Below are 21,568 nucleotides of genomic sequence, written 5' to 3' on the forward strand. Positions count from 1 at the left end.
GCAATGGTCAAGCTTGCGCCCAGCATAAAATGACTAAAAGTATAAACTGGTAAGGGGCTGGTATAGACCAGCTCAGCTTCTGTTCTTGGGTTCTCTCGGCTTGTGCTTTGCTTTCTCATCTCCCTTTGGTCACTCCCCAGTTACAGGGAACATGGATCCTTCCTGAGAGCCAGTGGCTGTGCTGGAGTTGATCATGTTCCCAAAGAATTCTCTGAGCTTCCTTCTGCTTCGGGAAATGAGAGGTTCTGAAAGTCTTTTGTGCCCATGAAAGGAGCCTGGTTTGGAAGGCTGTTGTCAGACCCTGGCAAGATCATTCAGGTTACACATGAAAAAAGGGAAAGAGGACAAGAAAATACAGGGAAAAAATGACTGGAGAATATTATAATATTTATTTGCTTCTAAATCAGAATAAATGGGCAGCTTTCAACAAAAACCAAAATAGACTGCACTCTCATTACCGGGTTCTGTGTGGAACACTCATCCATTCATGCTGCTAGTTTTATTGCAAAGACAGAAAAAGTCATATTAATGCAATTTTAAAAGAGATTTTTTTCAGAAATTAGGGCCAGACTGGGCTTTAGAAATAAGTAACTTAAAGTTGCTTGGGATATGAGGAGACCTGAAGAGAGAGAAAAGATTTCCGTCTCTGTGTTAGGCATTTTGATGGATTCTTTTAGAATATTTTTGGCCCACCGTGTCTGTCAACCATGGCTTGGCTAACCCAGTCTGGTGCTCATGGAGGTTGTGTCTCTCCAAATCAGCCAGGCATCAAGCATTTCACCAGCACTTATGGTACATCTACCGGCGGGAGAATGCAACATAAAAATATACCTGTCATTGTAACAGTTTGCCTTTCAGGGAAGAGTAGGGTCTACAGTACCCTGCAGTGGGCTACCCTGCAGAGGGCAGGCACTGCTGGGCAAGGGTACTGGACTTCTTGTTCACTTGTCCGTGATCGTTTCTCTCTCCTTCTGACTGCTGCTTCCCAGAAGGAGAAGGGATGAGGTTTGGAGTAAGATGTTTCATCCCACCAAATCTGCTTTTATAACTGTAGAATGAGGAATATCTTCATAATGTGCGTTTTTATAACTGTAGAATGAGGAATATCTTCATGATTTGCAAGTTTGCTGCAAGAGTGACATGAGGTAGAAGGTGAATGGCTCTTTGAGAGTCACAGATTCCTTGTGCCTTGTTAAATAGAATGTGTTAATAGCAAATAATGAATTGTGTTAACTTTACTCAAGAAGAATTCTCAGCTCTGCTACTGAAAACTCATTCCCTTCTCCCAGGCAAGCATTTGGAGGCCCAGGCCAGAGTCTGGACCAGGAGGATTGGATGCCTCAGCGCTGTCCATCCCTGCCACTGCACAAACAACTCAAGCTGCAGAACCTCTTGGATAGGCTGTCGTGAAGGGGGGAAGCACCAAAGAATATGTACAAACCCATACATTTACCTAGGTGCAGGATGATTTTTGAGACCATTTTATTCATTTAACCCATTTACACTTTTTAGTGTAAAAAAGTTTATACTTTTTCATCTTACTATCTAATTCTGCTGGTTGATAGTCATGCCAGTCATGCAAATTCTCTACAACAGAAGTGGTCAGTTAAGATATGCTGAGATCTCATGCATGAGAGCAGAATGTGCATGAGTCCTATAGACACCCCCACCCACTGCCCTGTGGAGCAGTTAACATTGTTTTATTCTTAGAGGCAATGTGAAAGTATATTCTGTTCAATTTTGGTGGGAAACTCTGCCTCCAAATACTGTTAAAGTTTCTAAGAAAAATAGATAAAAACAGGTCATAGCACAGTCTTTGGTCTTTTCTTTATTGTCCGCTGTATTTTCAACGTTCACTATAGATTATAAATGCCAAAGAGCTGTCTGCAGTGAAAGAAGGAATTCTCTGAGGACTCGGTGACTTAGCTTTGACCTACATTTGGAAGGAAGCTTTAGAAACTGTATGAACTTGAGCAAGTTGAGAAGCTCCAAGTCTCAGGGCCTTTGATTCCCAGATCTCTATCTGTTCTCTCCCCACATGTTCTCTGTCCTGTAGCATTTGATTACGGTTTCTAATAACAAAAGCAATACTCAATCAATAGGGAAAGTCTGAAAAATATTGAAGAACATAGCAAAAGAAAACAAAGATTACCCTTATTTCACTACCATGTGTGGATGACAGTTGTTAACATTTTAGTACATTTCCTTCTAGTCTTTTTTCTACTCGTGGAGGTATTCACATTGCCTAAACATGGTGACGTGGGAGTTGGAAATTCTTTTTAATTTGCTTCTTCTGTACTTAGGCCCTTTATCTTCTTCTTAGCTCCCTTCATAGAAAAAGTGTTTTAAAAAACTCTTGAAGTTTTCACTTGGGAAGAAATGGTAAATGCCTTGTTAAATGTCTATTTTGTGAAACCTGTGACAGTGGAATTGTATGATAGAAAAGGCCAGGAAACCACATCTCATACAGACTTCTGAACAGTCTTGAAAATTTTGCAATCAAGTAAGTCTGCTTTTGAATCTAACATGTATTAGAAGCTAAGGTGAGATGCAAGACAGTGAACTGATAATGCAGTTCCTAGAGCTGTATGGAGTTAGAAGAGCTGGAAAGTGGTGTGAGCGGGCAATGGAGGACATTGCACAATTGTTGTAGACACTATAATTGTACATAGAATGATTAATAAATAACTGTGTGCTGAGTCAGTTGGGTTGTTGCTGCCGGGAGAAGGCACAAATGAATCCTCACAGGCTATATTTTGTCTGAGGAATTAGGGTTAAACTGTGCATGAGCTCACAGAATGTGTATACCGCCTTCCCACCCCTACAGGGGATTTTGGAGAGAAAAAAAATAATGTTCAAGCAAATACTTGATTGTGGCAATTGTGGTGAGAGTGCTGGCATCTCTTTTATTTACCATTAATTTGTATTTCAAAAAGACCAGGTGCTTTCTTAAAAAGTCTGTAAGTTCTCTTTAAGAACTGTAATATTTAACCTTGAAATAGCCCTGATAAAAACACATTTATTTCTACACCGAGCAGTTTTTAAATATATGCATATATATACATATATATATAATTTTTTTTTTCAAACAGAGTCTTGCTTTGTCTCCCAGACTAGAGTGCAGTAGTGTAATCTCAGCCCACTGCAACCTCTGCCTCCTGGGCACAAGTGATTCTTGTGCCTCAGCCTCTCAATTAGCTGGGATTACAGGCATGTGCCAGCATGCCCAGCTGATTTTTTTTGTATTTTTAGTAGAGATGGGTTTTCACCGTGTTGGCCAGGCTGGTCTTGAACTCCTGACATCAAGTGATCCCACCTGCCTTGGCCTCCCAGAGTACTGTGAATACAGGCGTGAACCACTATGCCTGGCCTAATTTTTTTTTTTAATTTTAGAGAAATATTGGAAAATACAATAAATATAAGATTAAAATTAAAATTAACAAACCAGCAGTTGACTTCTCACAGATAACCATCACTGCTAAACTTTGGTATTTGCTTCCTGTTCTTTTCTCTTCTCTTCTCTTTGCTTTTCTTCTCTTCTTTTTCATGCTTTGTGGACATTATTAATCTATTGTTGCCCATTTAGGACTTTTACCTGCTCTATTATATATATTGTTTCAGTGAACATCCTTTTAGAGAAGTCTTTGCATAGGACCTAAATTACTCCTTCAGGTATGTACCCAGCAAGGGGAGGATTGGGCCAACCACTATATACATGTAAGACTTGTCATTCATATCATCAGATTGGTGTATGTATAAGTGAGTATTCAACATGCACCAATGCTGCCCTGCTAATAACAGTGCATGCTCCTTTACTATACCTTTACTATCACTTTTCAGTCTGATACAAAGATGAAAAAAAAGCATTATATTTTAATTTTATTTTTTTCATAACAGTGAAATAAAACTAGTTTTCATTTTCTTATTGCACGTTTAAATTTCTTCTTCAATGAATTGGCTGTTCATGCACACAGTTTGAGGGTTTTTTTTTGTTGTTGTTACAGAGTAACATTTTGTTATATGTTGCAAATATTTGAATGTATATTATGCTGTCTAAAATATACAGCTGTAAGTTTCATATTTTAGGAAAATAATGGAGCTTGTGAATGGGTGCACAGAGACAAATCTGAAGCAAACACTGAAGGACTATCTGGAAGTTTTCTGAATTGACACTTTCCATTTTATACCAAAGATAATATGCATGTAGGAAAGGACACATCTCATAATGGACAGTTAGATGATTTCTTACAAACCAAACATTTGTGACGCTAGAACCAGGCTCAAGCAACAGACCTGTTCTCGTACTTGCTAGCCCCTCTTGATTTCTGACACCTAATAGCATGTACTTTATTTTTATTTTTATTTTTTTGAGGCAGGATTTCACTTCATTGCCCAGACTTGAGTGTAGTGCTGCGATCACAGCTCACTGCAGCCTCAACCTCCCAGGCTCAGGTGATCCTCCTGCCTTAGCCTTCTGAGTAGCGGGGACCACTACTATGTGCCACCATGCCTGGCTAATTTTTAATTTTTTTGCCACCATGCCTGGCTAATTTTTAATTTTTTTTTTTTTTTAGAGGTGAAGTCTTGATATGTTGCCTAGGCTGGTCTCGAATTCCTGGCCTCAAGTGACCCTCCCACCTTGGCCTCCCAAGGTTCAGGGATTACAGGCATGAACCACTGTGCTCAGTATGTTTTTGAGCTTTACAAATGTGTTTTCTTTTTGTGTCTGGCTTCTTTTCTTTGGTCTACATTGTGTTTACATTCATCTACATTGGATGTGGTTGTAGATGTTCATCCTCCTTTGTGTGTAGTATTCCTTTGTGTGCCTATAGCACAATTTATGAATCTGTCCTACTGCTAATGGACATTTGGTGGCTTCACATTTTTGGTTATAAAGAGTGATCCTGTGAATATTCTGCTACGTGATTTTGGTACCTCTGGTGTTGGGACAACTGACATTTTAACAAACTTTCATGCACCCACCTCTTTCTCCTCTACCCTGACTTCTCTTGAGCAAAGTAAAGAACAGCACATACTTGCAATGCACAGTGTTTTGAGTTTCGTCTTTCCTTGACGTTACTTTTAGGAAGGATGAGAGTAATGAAATTTTCTTAACAAGGTACTGAGTTCTGATTTAAATTGTAGATAATCACTGCTGGCTTCAGACCAGGCTGTCATTTCTAAATGAAGAATTATGTCTTATGTCTTGTTATTTTCTTCTTTATCAGCTCTTCTTGATTCACCCTAATAAATTGAAGACTTTTGAATTGTCTTAAAAGGAAGGAGTTTATTAACTTGTTGGTCTTATAAGCAACCTTCCTAGGTTTACTAGCTTAATGAAAAACACATCTTTGGGGTAAGAAATTGGATTCAGGCCATGTGCATGCATGAGTTGAGGTTGAGAGATGTACCAAATCTGGATCCTGCTGCTGTGTGATCTTTTGGTAGAATTAAATAAAAGGCATTAAAAATTTTTATAGCTGCCTTTTACCAGCTTTGTGTCTGATTTTTTTTCTCTCTCTATATTCTTTGGCTGACATGAGTTTTGAAGTTCTGCCATATCCACTTATCAGCCTGTGGCAAATGCAGTCCTTACCCGAGTCAAGATGAAAGGCTGATAGTTAAGAGAAAAAACAAAAACCATGTGCTACATGAAAATGCTCTACCTTTTTAAGAAATTGCCAGAGTTACCTTTATTTCTCTCTCTCTATCTTTCTCTGTTTGCATGTATACAGAAAAAGCTAAACTGTTAAATTTTTGTTATTTAATCTTTCAAGTGTGTATATATCTGTTTAAAATTTATCAGTACTTCCCCAGACACATCTAAACTGACAATTTAATAACTCAAGGAGGGCCAGATATTTGCTGGTACATTTCCAATTTTATGGGTATCTCTGTAAACTGTGAATAATCTTACACTTCTCTCACATACATAGGCTAAATATTAATCTCCACAATAACCCCTGTCAGCATGGAACAGATGGAAAATTGATGCTGGGAGAGAGGAAGTCTGTAGTATGGTAGTTTGTGTCCATTTTTCTTGCCCTTTATCTGTTTGTTTATTTTCATTCCCATTGTTTACTGTCCTTCACTTTTTGTCTTCCATTAAAGGACACCAGCCTTAAGTTGATGAATAGCAATATCATGTTCTTAGGTGATACTCTGGCAAGCACTAACAGAGGCATAAAGAATCAAAACCAGCTCGGGCATGGTGGCTCATGTCTGTAATCCCAGCACTTTGGGAGGCCGAGGTGGGTGGATAACCTAAGTTCAGGAGTTTGAGACCAGCCTGGCCAACATGACGAAACCCCGTCTCTACTAAAAATTACAAAAATTAGCCAGGCGTGGTGGTGGGCGCCTGTAATCTCAGCCACTGGGGAGGCTGAGGCAGGAGAATCACTTGAATCCAGGAGGCGGAGGTTGCAGTGAGTTGAGATCCTGCCATTGCACTCCAGCCTGGGTGACAAGAGTGAAACTCCATCTTAAAAAAAATTTAGCTGGGCTTGGTGGCGTGTGCCTGTAATCCCAGGTACTTGGAAGGCTGAGGTGGGAGGCTGCTTGAACCCAGAGGCAGAGAGTGCAGTGAGTCAAGCTCATGCCACGGTACTCCAGCCTGGGAGATAGAGCAAGACCCTGTCTCAAGGAAAAACAAAGCATCAGGACCACATTGGCAGAATGCTGCCATAAGAGACTTCCCTCTGCCACCTTCTCCCCTGTTTGTTGTCCCGCCAGCCCCCCGATTGGAGCTATGCTTTCACCTTTGATACATTGTTTCTTGGGACCCCATTGCCAAGGCCCATAGGGATGCTCCAGTGTTCTTCCCTCTGGGGCCTGATCCTGATGAGCAAGATGCCTGTTGTTTTGGCCACCCTCGGAAGACAGCAAGAGCAGCAACAGCAGCCAACTTATACTGTTGATTCCAGACACTCCCTGAAGTCCCACCACATTCATTCCATTATTTATCCATCAGTGGAATACTTCACTGGTACCTATGGTGTGCACGTAAGAGATAATATGGTACTGAGGTCCAGCCCCTGACCTCAAGGGTCTTATAGTCTAGTAGTGGAGACACACAGGTGAATAGCTAATTACCCTACAGGGTAAGAAATGCTCTGGTAGACACTGGGTGGAAAGTTGAGCAGGCTCAGAAGATGGGATAGAAGGGGTTGAGGATGGTTCCTTACGCTCAGAGCCTTTATTCAGGCTGGGCGGTTTGGAGTTGGCCTGTAGACACCTAGGCTTCATGCACGGTTTTTAAGCCTGGAAGTGACATGTGCTTCTGAGAAAATTTTAGGAAAAGGAGCATACAGAACACCATAACTTTTAACTTTGCTTCAGTTTTCACTGCTCTATGACAAGTTGGCTTTTGTACTCTTGACATTAAAATTTAATATATGCAATTTTTGGATTTTCCAGGCATCTGTTTTCCAATTTTTTGGATTTTCATCTATGGTTTTATGGTTTTAACTTTGTTTGCAAGACTAGATTCTACATTTTTGATTGAATTATTTAGAATATTAATATACTCAGTGACTTTACAAAATTGACTTGTCCACTTTTAAGAAGCATTTTAGATATTCATTTCTGTGGTCACCTCAGGCAGTCACAAAAGTAGTTCAAGACTTGATATCACTAGCAGCTAGTTGTAGACAAGGCCTAAACACAGAACAAGCAGGGAATGAGACCCCAAAATGCACCAGCAGTCTATTTTGATTTAATGACATGATATATTGTATGGTACATTTATGTCTTCATGACCCAATGAGTGAAATAAAACTAATTCATTACTTCTGTTTTCTCATGTTTCAGTGTCCAGGTGGAAAAATGTTTCCATATTTGGGCTCTTCAGAAATATGTATTTCAAATGGGGTATTTAAAAAATATCCTCCCAGCCCCATGAAAACCCTGATGTTTTTGTACAGCATTTGAACTCTTAAAACCTTCAAGCAGAAAGATAGTTCACATTGGATAGGTATTATACCAGAATGTTTGCTGGTTTCTATGGTTTCTAGAGTAGGAATGCAGGGATACTGTAATGCCAAAGATTTGTAACAGATCTGCTGTAACTGACCAGAGAGCACACCCTACTGAATAGGGATTTTTTTTTTTTTTTCTAAGACACAATTTTACTCTGTTGTCCTGGCTTACTGCAACCTCCACACCTCAGTAATTTTTGTATTTTTAGTAAAGATGGGGTTTCACCATGTTGACCAGGCTGGTCTTGAACTCCTGACCTCAAGTGATCCACTTGCCTTGGTGTCCCAAAGTGCTGGGATTACAGGCGTGTGCCACTGTGCCCGGCTCATGAATAGTGATTTAAAAGTCTCATTTCCTTCATGATCATTTCATATTGCTTTCCCTTGCAATGTTAAGACCATTCCTGGAAGGAAATATTTCATTACATAAAAGCAAAACCCCTTCTTAGATTTTTTTCATTTTTATTTTTTTAGACAAAGTCTTGCTCTGTCTCTCAGTCTGGAGTGCAGTAGCACGATCTTGGCTTACTGCAACTTCTGCCTCTTAGGCTCAAGTGATCTTCCTACCTCAGCCTCCCAAGGAGTTGGGACTACAGGCCTGCACCACCATGCCCAGCTAATTTTTGCATGTTTTGTAGAGACAGGGTTTCGCTGTGTTGCCCAGTTGATCTTGAATTCCTGGGCTCAAGCAATTTGCCCACCCCAGGCCTCCCAAAGTGCTGGGATTACAGGTGTGAGACACCATGCCTGGTTTTTAGATGCTTTAAATAGATTTAAACACAAGAATATACAACTATATTAAAACACCAGCTTCTGGAACTTGTCTGTATATTGCAGGGTTATGGACAAGATGTGTCCTAGTGATTATTTTTCTACTTATGCCATTAAATTAGAATCTGTATTTTTACATGCATTTTTTTTTTCTAACAATGAATTTCAGGTCTATCAAGATTGACCCATTACAAAAGGAAAAAAAAATACATAGTCTGAGAAAGTAATATTTTAAAGCCATTCAAATTTCAAAGATTGAAAAAGACAAGTAAGCAAAAGATTACTTGAACAGAGTGGCTAGAAGACTGAAGCATCAGCACAGGAAGGAAGCCATTACATTGGCCAAAGAACAATCCTTAGAAACATTGTGGAAAACTTTAGGGGTCAAGTGCAAACCACCAAAGGTCAAAAAGAGAGACACTGGGGTCATGAGATCCATGATGTGCCCAGTGGTTGTGACAGGTAGGAAATAGAGATGGTGCATTAGATAGAGGCAGCATTAAGTTCAACAAGGACTCAGAGTGAAAAGGTAGAGACAACTGCAGTTGCGGAAAAGGCAAATCAGAGAGAGGCAGCTACAGGGCAGAGGCAGGTTGGTGATGGAGATGAGTGTTCTTTGGAAGTGTCTAGAGGGATGTGACAGGCAGAGGTGAGATAAAACAGTATTGTTTAGTGTGGGGCAAAGAAAGGCAGGTGTATAGAGATAGATAACTCTTGGTTTGAGTCTGAGTAATTTATGAGGCCCTTGGCAAGGAAGACTGTGACCTGAATATTACAGAAGGGGGTCAGTATTGCAGGAGATCAGTCTTTGGATGGAAGATATCTAGTTTGTGAATAGAATTGTTATTTGACGGGAAAACGCAAGTTTGCTGTGTAGATTTGAAGATAGGTTAAAAGTACAAAAAAAAAAAAAAGTATTTAGTTCTCCTTCCCCTGACCACTCCTCTCAAGAACTTTGGAGCCAATAATATATGGGAAGGGAAATAAAAATGAATTTCCTTTAACCAAGAGAGCCTTGTAAGACCAAGCTACTTGAGAGCCAAGGAGAAGCTACTTCTTTTTTTTTCTTTATTTTTTGAAATGGAGTTTCGCTCTTTGTTGCCCAGACTGGAGTGCTGGTGCCATCTTGGTTCCCCACAACCTCTCATTCCCCGGTTCAAGTGATTTTCCTGCCTCAGCCTCCCGAATAGCTGGGACTACAGGTGCATGCCGCTACGCCTGGCTAAGTTTTGTATTTTTAGTAGAGATGGGGATTCACCATGTTGGCCAGGATGGTCTTGATCTCCTGACCTCGTGATCTGTCTGCCTTGGCCTCCCGAAGTGCTGGGATTACAGGTGTGAGCCACTGTACCTGCCGAAGCTGCTGCTTTGTGACAAAGCAGGGACTGAAGTTGTAATGGTTGCTAATATTCTGCTGAATGAGCTCTGAGATGCATTTATTTTATAGGAGGGGCTGTTTCATTTTCTAGCTGGACCACACGGGGATTTTAATTTTTGTCTACAGATTGTAAAGTAGATAAGAGAAACTCCGTAGAATTGACAGAATTGTCAGGCACAGTAACATAGCCTTGATTATGTCTTTTGGTTGCCGGAAACCAGCTCTTCTTGTGGGAACTTTCATAGGACTGGCCCAGACAATGTGATTAGGATGGAAGAGTTCTTATTTGAATGACTTGGCAGCAGCACAGTGTGAAATCTATTACTACTTCTCTTAACTTAAAGCTTTTCTGCCAAGAAAGTACATTTCTATTTGTATCGACAAGATGTGAATTACAGAATAAAGAAAAGTGCAGAAAAAATTATATGTATTCTCAACTCAAACCAAAGGTGCAATATTTTAGAGTATCAGAGTAGTCATTGAGACTGTGACCTTCAGTTGAACGTATCCCTGAGGGGTTGGGTTCATTTGAAAATGTGAATTAGAGACTTTTCATACCAATTCTTGTTCAAACCTCCTCTACAAAGGTCTGTATCCCCACAGTCAAACCTGAGGAAGAGGGCTTTCCTCTCTGTGGCCTTTGCCTGATGCTTTCTTTACTGTTTACCCTGTGCTCTAACCCTGTAGCTTCTGCATCCCTTTTTGGGTAGTTTCTCATCTAGAAAAATCACTCATGTGGGCCTTGAGGGCAGCAGCTGTTCTGTTTTTACCCCTCTTACAAGGTCAGGGTTCGTGCTGGGACACTCGGAGCCCTTGACGTGGATGAGTCTGTAAGAATTGAATGTGAAGAACCAACCTGGGCCGGTTCGTATTGTTTGTGTTGACTCAGACTGCTCTAAACCCTATGACCCAATTTTTGACACAAGAGGTGGAAACACTCCCTCAGAACCCTTACTACATTTGTTTCTGTCTCTGGTTAGGAGCTTCCCAATTTGGTGGGAAGAGAAAGTCTCAAAACTTTATTCTTGGATATGCCTCTTTCATCCCAATTAACAAATGTATATGCCACACTAGGTCATATAATTGTCACGTTCAGAATCATAGGGGACTGATTTGATCCCTGACTGACTAACTTTGTGACTTTGGGGAAGTTAATTTCTCTAAGCCTATTTCCGGCATCTGTGGGATGATGTTAGTATCTGCCTCATAGTTATTTTAAAATTTCAAAGCATTCATATTAAATACTGTGGCGATGATAGTTGCCTCATTTTTTTGAAAATTTTTCCCAGGTGAGTTTCATAGTTTTACTAATGGGTGTTCTTATCATATTCTGAGACAGGGTAGGTCAGAGGACAATACACCTTTTCTCAAAAGGCCAGCTAGTAAATATTTTCAGATTTTCACAGGCGATTTAGTTTCTGTCACTACTCAACTCTGCTGTTGTGGTTCAAAAACAGCTGTAGACAATATGAAAATGAATGAGCCTGGCTGTTTTCCAAGAAAATGTTATTTATGGACCCTGAAATTTAAATTTCCTATCATTTTTGCCTGCCATGAAGTATTATCCTTTTTTTTTTGCTTTTTTTTTGTTTTTTTTTGGGAGACAGAGCCTTGGTCTTTCGTTAGGCTGGAGTGCAGTGGCACGATCTCGGCTCACTGCAACCTCCGTCTCCTGGATTCAAGCGATTCCCCTGCCTCATCTCCTGAGTAGCCGGGACTACAGGCACGTGCCACCACACCCGGCTAATTTTTTGTATTTTAGTAGAGACGGCTTTCACCAAGGTCAGGATGGTCTGGATCTCCTGCCCTCGTGATACACCCGCCTTGGCCTCCCAAAGTGCTGGGATTACAGGCAACCACTGTGCCCGGCCAATATTATTAGTCTTTTGATTATTTTGTCCATTAAAAAATTTGAGGTGGCCAGGCGCGGTGGCTCAAGCCTGTAATCCCAGCACTTTGGGAGGCCGAGGCGGGTGGATCACGAGGTCAAGAGATCGAGACCATCCTGGTCAACATGGTGAAACCCCATCTCTACTAAAAATACAAAAAATTAGCTGGGCATGGTGGCGTGTGCCTGTAATCCCAGCTACTCAGGGGGCTGGGGCAGGAGAATTGCCTGAACCTGGGAGGCGGAGGTTGCGGTGAGCCGAGATCGCGCCATTGCACTCCAGCCTGGGTAACAAGAGCGAAACTCCGTCCCAAAAAAAAAAAAAAAAAAAAAAAATTTGAGGTCTATTTTAAGCTCACAGGCTATACAAAAGCAGTCAGGGGATATGGCTTGTCAACAACCATCCTAAACTAATTTGCTTGATTTTTCTTAGTAAATATTGTTTATGGAGAAACAACATGTATTTCTTGGGAAAATTTCAGGTATCTCAGGTCATTGTAGAAAACCAAGTGTAAAGGATTGATATTTTCAACAGAAATTTGAAGAACTAAGCATACTTGTCTGGTAAATGTTGATTTTGAGCTTGACCAGAGATACGTCAAAGAAGTGGGTAAAAGAGATGACCAGTTTTAATTTTAGATTATTAACTTAGATCTTTTTTTCTGGTTGTGAAACAGCAGTTTTCCCCTCCTAAGCTGTATATCCTGGTGCCTGGTGAGGGTATCCACTGGTTTCTTGCCTTAGAAGTTAGGGAGCTCTCTTTTGTACCATCCTTTTTCCTGTGACATCTGTGAGAAGTTGGGTGTAGTCAATTGGGTGATGTCCCATTTTATATAAGGGGAAACAGCAGCCCAAAGAAATTCTGTGACTTGCCTGAAGTTAGATGTTTCTAGGAGTATAGGCTGGGCATCCCTAATCTGAAAATCTGGAATCCCAAATGCTCCCAAACCTGAAACTTTGGGAGCACCAACATGATGCCACAAGTGGAAAACTCTACACCTGATTATGTCAGGGGCTGCTGTCAGAACTTGGTTCCATACACACAATTATTAGAAATATTGTATGCCATTACCCTAAGGCTATGGTTACGAGGTGTATATGAAACATAAATAAATTTCGTGTTCAGACTTGGGTCCCATCCCCAAGATATCTCATTATGTGTATGCAAATCTTACAAAATTTGACAGAATTTGAAATCCAAAAGACTTCTGGTCTCAAGCATTTTGAATAAGGGATATTCAACCTGGACATCCAAGGCATGGAAACCCAATGCCTGGCCCAGGGCTCCTAATTTTATATTATCACACAGATTATGAGATTAGTGATAGTATCTAGCATTCATAAATGCCCCAGCCTATAAAGCTCTCTTTCATATGCTATTATATTTAACCCTCAGAATACCCTATGAAGTAAGAGGGCAAGTTTTACTATCTGCCTTTTATAGAGGAGGCAGCTGACAATCTGATGTATTTTAATGTACCCTGGGTCACATACCGATAAAGAGCTGAGAGCAAGTCTGGGAGCTAGGTTTTCTAACTCCTTTTATTACACTGTGCTGCCTTATTATACTACATGGCAGTTGATGCCATTAATACCCAAACATTAAAAAATAAATTGAAAAAGAAATAACATCCTGCCATGGTTCCAGCCCTTGGCAGTGATTTTTAAGTGGAGGTTTGCGTTATGAGAATTTTTGCTTTAAAAATGCTGCATGCACCTCCTGTAAAAGGTTGAATGAAATGATTTTATTTTTGGTAAGTGGCCCATGCACGTTTATTATTTATTTATTTAGGTCTTTTTTGCTTCAGCTCTTTTGGCTAAATGAAGCACTGCTGTATTTTTATTGCCTACCCCATCATTAAAAGAAATTGAAAAGATGCTTGTTAGTTTTAATATTGCATGGATGGAAATATATCTGGCACATTTAGGAACAGTTACAATTCCTAATAGTGCATTTTAAGAAGTAGTCTGGTTTTGTTCTTGTTTAGAAAAAGGAAAAACTTTCTTAAATTTGCTATAATTCGATAATCATCTTTAGTTGGGGAGGGAGAATGTCTCTGTGTTGTATGATTCTGACTTTATTGACTCATTCAGCATTCCTTTCCAGCCAGTGGGAGGGGATTATACTCTTGGGCAGCCTGAAGGGCCTTTCATTTGTTGGTAAATAATCCAAGCAAAGCTGCTTCCAAGTGCAAGTTTTTTTTTTTCCCCCTTTCTCTGTAAACCATATGCTTCTTTAACTTTTGGACATATGCCCCTTTCAATAAACTATGTGCGGCTCTAACTGTTGGAGCTATTGTTAAGCACAAGCCAAATATTCAGGCTGCTTCTTACATCTGAGCCTGCGTCACAATCCCACTGGAGACAGTGTTAAATTTATTTATTTTTTTGCAAAATAGCTATTCAGAACCTGGAAATCCTATAGAAAGGGAGAGGTATGGGGAGAAACAAGGTGAAAAGAAGATAATTTAGCTGTAGCATGAGCGGTGTCATTTACACTGCAAGATACTAACTGTGCCCAAGACCTGAGCATGACGATAACAGCAACAACAGAAGTAGAATAAGAAATTCAAAGAAGTCTATGAACTGTATTTCATTCATGGCTCTGGATTAAAGTTTGCAATTAAGTTCATTTGATTAAAGTCTACAGTATTCTTCCTTATGGCCTTTAGAAGAAGAGGTAGAATAATTGTTACAATGAAAGTAGTCTTCAGCTGGGAACAGTGGCTCACGCCTGTAATCTCAGCACTTTGGTAGGCCGAGGCGGGTGGATCACCTCAGGTCAGGAGTTCAAGACCAGCCTGGCCAACATAGTGAAACCCCATCTCTACTAAAAATACAAAAATTAGCTGGGCGTGGTGCCTGTCTCTCTCTCTTGTGCAACTTGGGAGGCTAAGGCAGGAGAATAGCTTGAACTTGGGAGGCGGAGGTTGCAGTGAGCCAAGATCACGTCATTGCACTCTAGTCTGGGCAACAAGAGCAAAACTCTGTCTCAAAGAAAGAAAAAGAAAGAAAATAGTGTTCACATACACAGATAGAACAATGACAAGCAAATGAGTGCTCTAGAGGCTTTTGAGACTCCTTACAGAAGACACATTTTAGGGATTAATACTAATTTATAATACACAAGAAATCCATGTCAAGCTGCTTACTTACCTGAAGGATGACTTCAAGCTGCTCGCTTAACCTTTGTTAAACCTCAGGACTTTTACCTGAATAACTGGGTAATGATACCACATACTAGACAGACCTGTGAAGATTCAGTGGGATTAACGCATACGGAGCACAGAGCACCGGCCTGGCATTTAGTTAAGTGCTCAATAAACGTGAAGCGCAGAGAGTATAGTCTAGGATTTTGTTAACTCATTTCCCATTTATGCCTTTCCGCAGTGGGCTGGTAAAAGCTGAGTTAACAGGTTTTCAGGAAGGGACCATAGGGCATTTTTGGGGAGGTGTTTGCGTATGCCTAGGAGATAATGAAAATGATCACATAGTTTTATATAGGCTAATTTATCAAAATCTCCTAAAGTCCTATACCAGTGGGAGGTGTTATTAATATATGAACACCTAGCCTACGGTATCTTAGCCATATTTTATAGTTTCAAGAGGTGGAATAAATAGTTTAAAGCAAGGCTTCAACAGATAAACTTGTGGGATAATTTTTCAATTTGTGTGTACTTAATTTGAACTTTAGATAATTATAGTAAAGGTCATACACAGAATTAAAAATTAAAAGCCAAACAAATCCGCTTTTTTTATACTCTAAAATGATTGGGAAATATAAGTTAAAAATCCATACAAATATTTTTATGCTAATGAGTGCATTTCCCTGAAATTTTTCTTTTTGTTTAGAAATTTTGTATAGAAATAATTGTATATTTCCCTTCCTCCCACCTTCCTGTCCTCCAAAAACTTGAATCCTTAAACAATTTAGAGACATGGTGGCTTAATGGCTAAGTGAGTGAACTCCTGGGGCTGTGGCCTGAGGAAGGAGAGCAGCTGTGGTCATGTCTGTGGCCATGAAGGTATGCTTTGTGAGAGGTGATGATTTGTGGCCTTTCCCTCTTCCCTTATAGGCAGTACATGAGCCATTATCTGAGGTTTTGTACAGTCACAGGCTTTTTGTGGCTAGCTCACTAGAAGGAGGCTGCTTAGATAAAATTGTGAAGAATCAAAAGGTGATATTTTCATTTGAGTTTCTCAAATGCACATTTCATAGTTGAGGTCAGTGGGCCATAGCTAGAGGGGGTTTCTGTTGCATAAACCTGACCCAGGCAGCACCTGGCCTTTGCCCAGAGGCTGAATGAGTGTAGGTGAGCCCTGCTCTCTGTCCCTCATGGGGGTTATGTGGCTTCTAGCTCCTTTTGGTACAATAATGGTATTATTTTGATATTTAAATGCACTCTCCAGGAGCTCCTGATTCCTGCAATTGCGTAAGCATGGTCTGTAAAATTTTATTAAAAATATAATACCACCATATGCTCAGGCTTTCTCATTCTGTGATCTTCGAAAAACAAAAACATGCAACATAAACAGACCAGATGTAAGCCATTAAGTTTGTATTCACTTCTGCAATTTGGAAAAATGTTAGCAAGGTTAGGAAATGGGACTTTGCTGGTGATGGGAGGTGGGTATGGACCTGGGAACCAGCATCTGAAAGCACTGCCAGTGGAAGAAGCTGCTGCAGGCAGAGGTTTATTTCTTTGTGCCTTTAAAGGAAAACCAGGCTGTAAGTCCTCTGGCCACACAGGGCCTGGGCTAGATCTCCAGAGTGATAGGATCATTCCCATCGGAGGACGCAGCCAGGCAGCAGCAACCTGGACACTCTGGCCTTCTGAACAGGCCTGTCATTGTTTCTGCTGAACTGTTGGCCGTGGATCTCATTATGGAATCTTTTTGTTTTGAGATGGAGTCTTACACTGTTGCCAGGGCTGGCGTGCAATGGCACGATCTTGGTCATTGCAACCTCCATCTCCTAGGTTCATGTGATTCTCCTGCCTCAGCCTCCTGAGTGGTTGGGATTACAGGTGCACACCACCACACCTGGCTAATTTTTTTTGTATTTTTAGTAGAGACAGGGTTTCACTGTATTGGCCAGACTAGCCTCGAGCTTCTGACCTTGTGATCCACCCGCCTTGGCCTCCCGAAGTGCTGGGATTACAGGTGTGAGCCACTGTGCCCAGCCTCATTATGGAATCTTAACTGCTCAGGTCTGTATGTGCAAAATAAGAAAGAGAGACTCTTCATTCTTTGCTTGTTAAAGACTAAAATGGAATTCTCAAAGAAGTCTGGAATACCTAAATGTTCATGAGACTGTGACTCACAGAGATATAAGCATAAATGTGCCACTAAGAAGAAGGCAAAATTTTTGACCCTCCTGGGAACTGATTGTACTGCCTTTGATGCCACTAATTAACTCACTCAGTATAAGCAGCGACTAGCAACTAATGGCAGACTAACAGAAGAAGCTCCATGACGTTGTTTTAGAATTTTTGATTCAAGAAAGAGTCTTGGCAAGCTCTTGGAAAATAAGGTAGATCTCCTTCTCCCTTTTAAAGTCGAGCCCACTGGGGCCCTCAGTGGTACTGTTTTGTTTGTATTTTCTTGTTCCCAAGTACATGCTGCATTTGGCAAGTGCTTTCTGTTAGAGAGCTTTGAAAGATGGTTAGTACCCCTGGATTTGTGCTTGGACTTAAGGGCCCGTTCAGGGCAGTGTTCAACCAGGTCACAATGACCTTTGCTGACCTTGTCATCAATGTTCGGAAGCACCCTCTCAGGGTCAGAGGTGGGGCTGCAGGCCTCTTATTTGTGAGGGTTCAGGGACACAAGGAAAATGTATGGAAACCCTGTGGGCCACAGGGCATGCTTGGTAAAGCCTCAGACAAGCTGATAGTGTTATCTGCTCATCATTGTCATTTTTTAAAAAAAATATGGGAGGCAGCATGCTCTGCGTGCCATCAAAGCTTTCTGCTGCAGTGGGGGGAGCAGTCATTTCAGGTTTTGCATTTTCGTTTATCTGAATTCTCATCTTGCTCTCTCTGCTTACTCCCTTCCATCCCTGGAACCTCTTTTGAAGTTGAATGGAGCTCTGTAAACTGAGCAGTTGGGGAGTGAGGTCAGAATTTTGCCTTGATTTGAACTCTAACTTGCTGCTCTTTGGAGCAAATAGTTTCCAATGGAAGCCACTGGGATGTTGGTCCGTCTAGACTATGTTTTATTCTTTGGCAAAAAGAGCAGTAGAAATATTAGACAATTAAGCCACTCTATGGCTCTGATGGAGGGTATTTTCTTTTTCTTTTTCTTTTTTTTGAGATAGAGTTTTGCTCTTGTTTGTTGCCCAGGCTGGAGTGCAATGGCGTGATGACTCACTGCAACCTCCGCCTCCTGGGTTCAAGCAATTCTCCTGCCTCAGACTTCCGAGTAGCTGGGATTACAGACATGCACCAGCATGCCTGGATAATTTGTATTTTTAGTAGAGATGGGGTTTCTCCATGTTGGTCAGGCTGGTCTCAAACTCCTGACCTCAGGTGATCTGCCAGCCTCAGCCTCCCAAAGTGTTGGGGTTACAGGCATGAGCATCCATGCACGGCCTGATGGAGGGCATTTTCTACGTTCTCTCCTTTAACCCTGGGGCCTCCTGGTTGGTGAAAGTAGGAAGAGAGAGAGCAACCCCATAATCTTTGAGAGAGAGTTATCACTTGAATTTCCCCAAGGCTTCAAATTCTCCTGCAGCCCTCTCATGTTGCAAGCCTGGCAGTACAGTTTAAAGGTTGCAAACAAAGCTGAGTGCTCTCTCCTGATGCATCTGGGCCCCTCCGTCTGTCATCCGTCATTGTCAGTGGGAGATGTATGTGTAGCTGCACAAGGGCAAAGTCTGACCCCGAGGGTATTGGAAATGTTCTTAGAGTAGGCATTGTTTGCTCACGCCCTTTGGAAGTCAAGCTCTAGACATTCTAGGGAGCAGCCCTTGGCTTAGGAAGAACTGCAGTCTACATGGAAAGAGGGGATATTCTGCTTTTACAAACTACAGGAACTTTATTCCACCCTCCTAGCATAATTCTACAATGCTTTTGATTATACTCAGCCTCTTCTCTTTTTCATTTCTGATCTCTTTTTGGTGAAAGTCTTGGGGAGAATTCTGAAACAGGGAGGCGAAGACTTGGATTGCATTGGTTTTTATTCAAAGAGCATCAACATGTAAATAACCAAAGAAATAAAAGCTGATAAGATGGAACAAATGAATAATAGGAAAAAAAATAAAATAATGCTCTTTGCAAACACAGCGAAGCAATTTCCTGGGAGGAAAGGAGAGACGACACTCTGTGTCTTGTTCGGGACAGGAGGGCGGGGCTCCAAGCTTCTGGAGACACATTAAAAACGCCTGGAACACACAAAGCCCCTGGCTGAGCCTTGGAGCGTGGTGGAGAGGGTGTGCAGCGCTGAGTGGAGCCTCCATGTGTCTTTGCACGTGGACGGGGAGGATTGCCCATGTGCGGGTCCTCCATGCACCTCCGTGTCTCCATAAATTTGTCATTTGGGCTTCTCTCCGTGTTTCCCAGGAGTGGATTTATGTTGTCAAAAACTTAATGGGAGAGTGTCTCAGTTTTGAAATTTTCTGTGCATAAAAATGACATTACTGTTGTTTTTCTTTTTATTGGTGGTGGTGGTGGATGTTGGGGCATGTATCCAGGTATCATTCCAAAAGCCTGACCAGGAATAGAGTTGTTGTTGTGTTAACAAGGGACAGGGCTATGTGGATTTGGTATAGCATACTGGGAATTTTCTTTGCATCACTTACCTGGGACATGACGGCCCGTTTCTGATCTGGAAACTGGGCCTAATACCTTCTCCTACCGCCATGAGTGGGTTGCTGTGAAGATCACATGAGGTGATGTAAATGGTGACGGGGGAGGAAGAAGATGTTTGCTTGTGAGGGGTCCAGATTAGTCAACAACATATTTATGGATCCTCAGTTTTGTATTTTAATTCATTTGAACATGACTTTATTATATCATTCAATATAGAAGTTACGAGGTTTCACAAACTCAGACTTAAATATGGAAATATTATTTTCTTGTTAGAATCCCATTCGGCTAGAAATCTGAGTATCCGGTCTTTATTTTTCCCCCTTCTTCACATTTTGTTGCCTCCTCCCCGCCCTCCCTGCCCGCCCTTCATTTTGGCTCGCTGCAACCTGAGTACCACTTTTCTGGGAAAGCCTGATATTCTGACTTCAGTTTTGTAATTTAATGATGGAGAGTTTCCTTAGTAAACCAAATTTAGAGTCCTAGAATGCTTATCTTATATCCAGACCTTGAACATAAAAGGCATTTTATACCCGCAATTGTTCATTTAATGAGCAATTGCAGAGTGCAGGCCGGTTAAGGGATTGAGCTATATGCACTATTATTGCAAGAAGTATTCCGAAATACCAGAAATAGGACGTAAGCTCTGATCAGGGAGACTGCGAGCACAATTACCTTCTTTTCAAATCCTTCTGTGACACTGCGGGAGGAAAAAGGACTTTGAAACTTGAAAGGAAAGAGCTTGCTTTCAACCTCAAAAGCTAGGAGGAAAGGGCTCTGAAATTTGCCCAGAATTCCCAATTCACCATTAGCCTGTTTCTTCCTTTAGCCTCAAGGCATTCTCCGCTTTTTGAAAAGATGTTAAGAAATTCAGTCACAATAGAGAGCCTAGTTTTGAACATGTTTCACTCGGTCCATTGAGGTCTGGGCTCCAGCCTTTGTGTGGGGTGAATTGAGCTGAGCGGCTAGCTGGTTGGAGAGAGGTGAATGAGGAGTCGCTGTGCACTCGCAAATTCTGGCAAAGAAAAAAGCTCACCCCTTCCTTTATTTTACAATATGCATTCCTGTACAATCCTGCTAGTGGCAATATGTGGAGCGGAGCCTGTTCTTAAGTCAATACAGGGTACTTGGTTTATAGCAACTCTTGTTAAGTTTGTCTTGTAATTGAAGCTGCTGTTGACCTTGCTTGGGGACCATTTGTAAAACCGTTTATTTAGCATAAACTGAAATAATAAACCCTCCTTCTCTCAGGCTGATTGTGATAGGGTGACATTAGTTTGATTTAATGATTAGCCGCCTGACCCTTCTGCTGGAGAGAGAGGCTTGAATAGGGAGAGTTCACTCGGAAGCACTCAGAAAGAATACTAATGAGCTTGTTAAATTTAGCATGGCTCCAACCGCTTTTAATTCCTCTAATGGGAGCAGCACTGCCTGGGAGAGGGAGAGGGAGAGGGAGAGGAAGGCAGAGAGACACCCAGAATGTTCCTAGAGGGTCTGCACAGCTAGAGAAAGCTCACCAAGAGAAGTTGGCACAAAGTAGCTAGCCAGAGCCCGGGGACTGTGTTGTAAGTATTGTCTGTTCTCTTACACTCTGTGTCTTCTAGGTCTTGGGGCAAGACAGGAGTAATGGTGTTAAAGCGGGTTTTAAGGAAAAATCGATGTTGAGGGGAAACTGGGTGGACATGAGTACTGTGAGCTCCTAATCAGCTAATTTTGTTAGGTGACAGGAGGTGTCCTTAGTTAGTGATGC

General features: G+C 41.3%; 1 protein-coding gene across 6 annotated transcripts in view; it reads left to right on the plus strand.

The window, feature by feature from the left end:
• GLI3 (GLI family zinc finger 3) overlaps nt 1-21,568 on the plus strand; it is a 277,297-nt gene that overhangs the window by 65,036 nt on the left and 190,693 nt on the right. Inside the window, exon 1 of one of the 6 annotated variants that reach the window (XM_032244435.1) lies at nt 18,554-21,383. The exons of 4 other annotated variants lie outside the window; for them this stretch is intronic. The gene's annotated coding sequence lies outside the window, so the exon portion shown is untranslated. Of the gene's footprint in view, nt 1-18,553; nt 21,384-21,568 lie in introns of those variants that run through there. One more of the 6 variants, XM_032244438.1, reaches the window with a different exon arrangement.

The sequence above is a fragment of the Sapajus apella genome, unplaced genomic scaffold (genome assembly GCF_009761245.1).
Source record: "Sapajus apella isolate SASKATOON/1434 unplaced genomic scaffold, GSC_monkey_1.0 scaffold54, whole genome shotgun sequence".
NCBI lineage: Eukaryota > Metazoa > Chordata > Mammalia > Primates > Cebidae > Sapajus > Sapajus apella.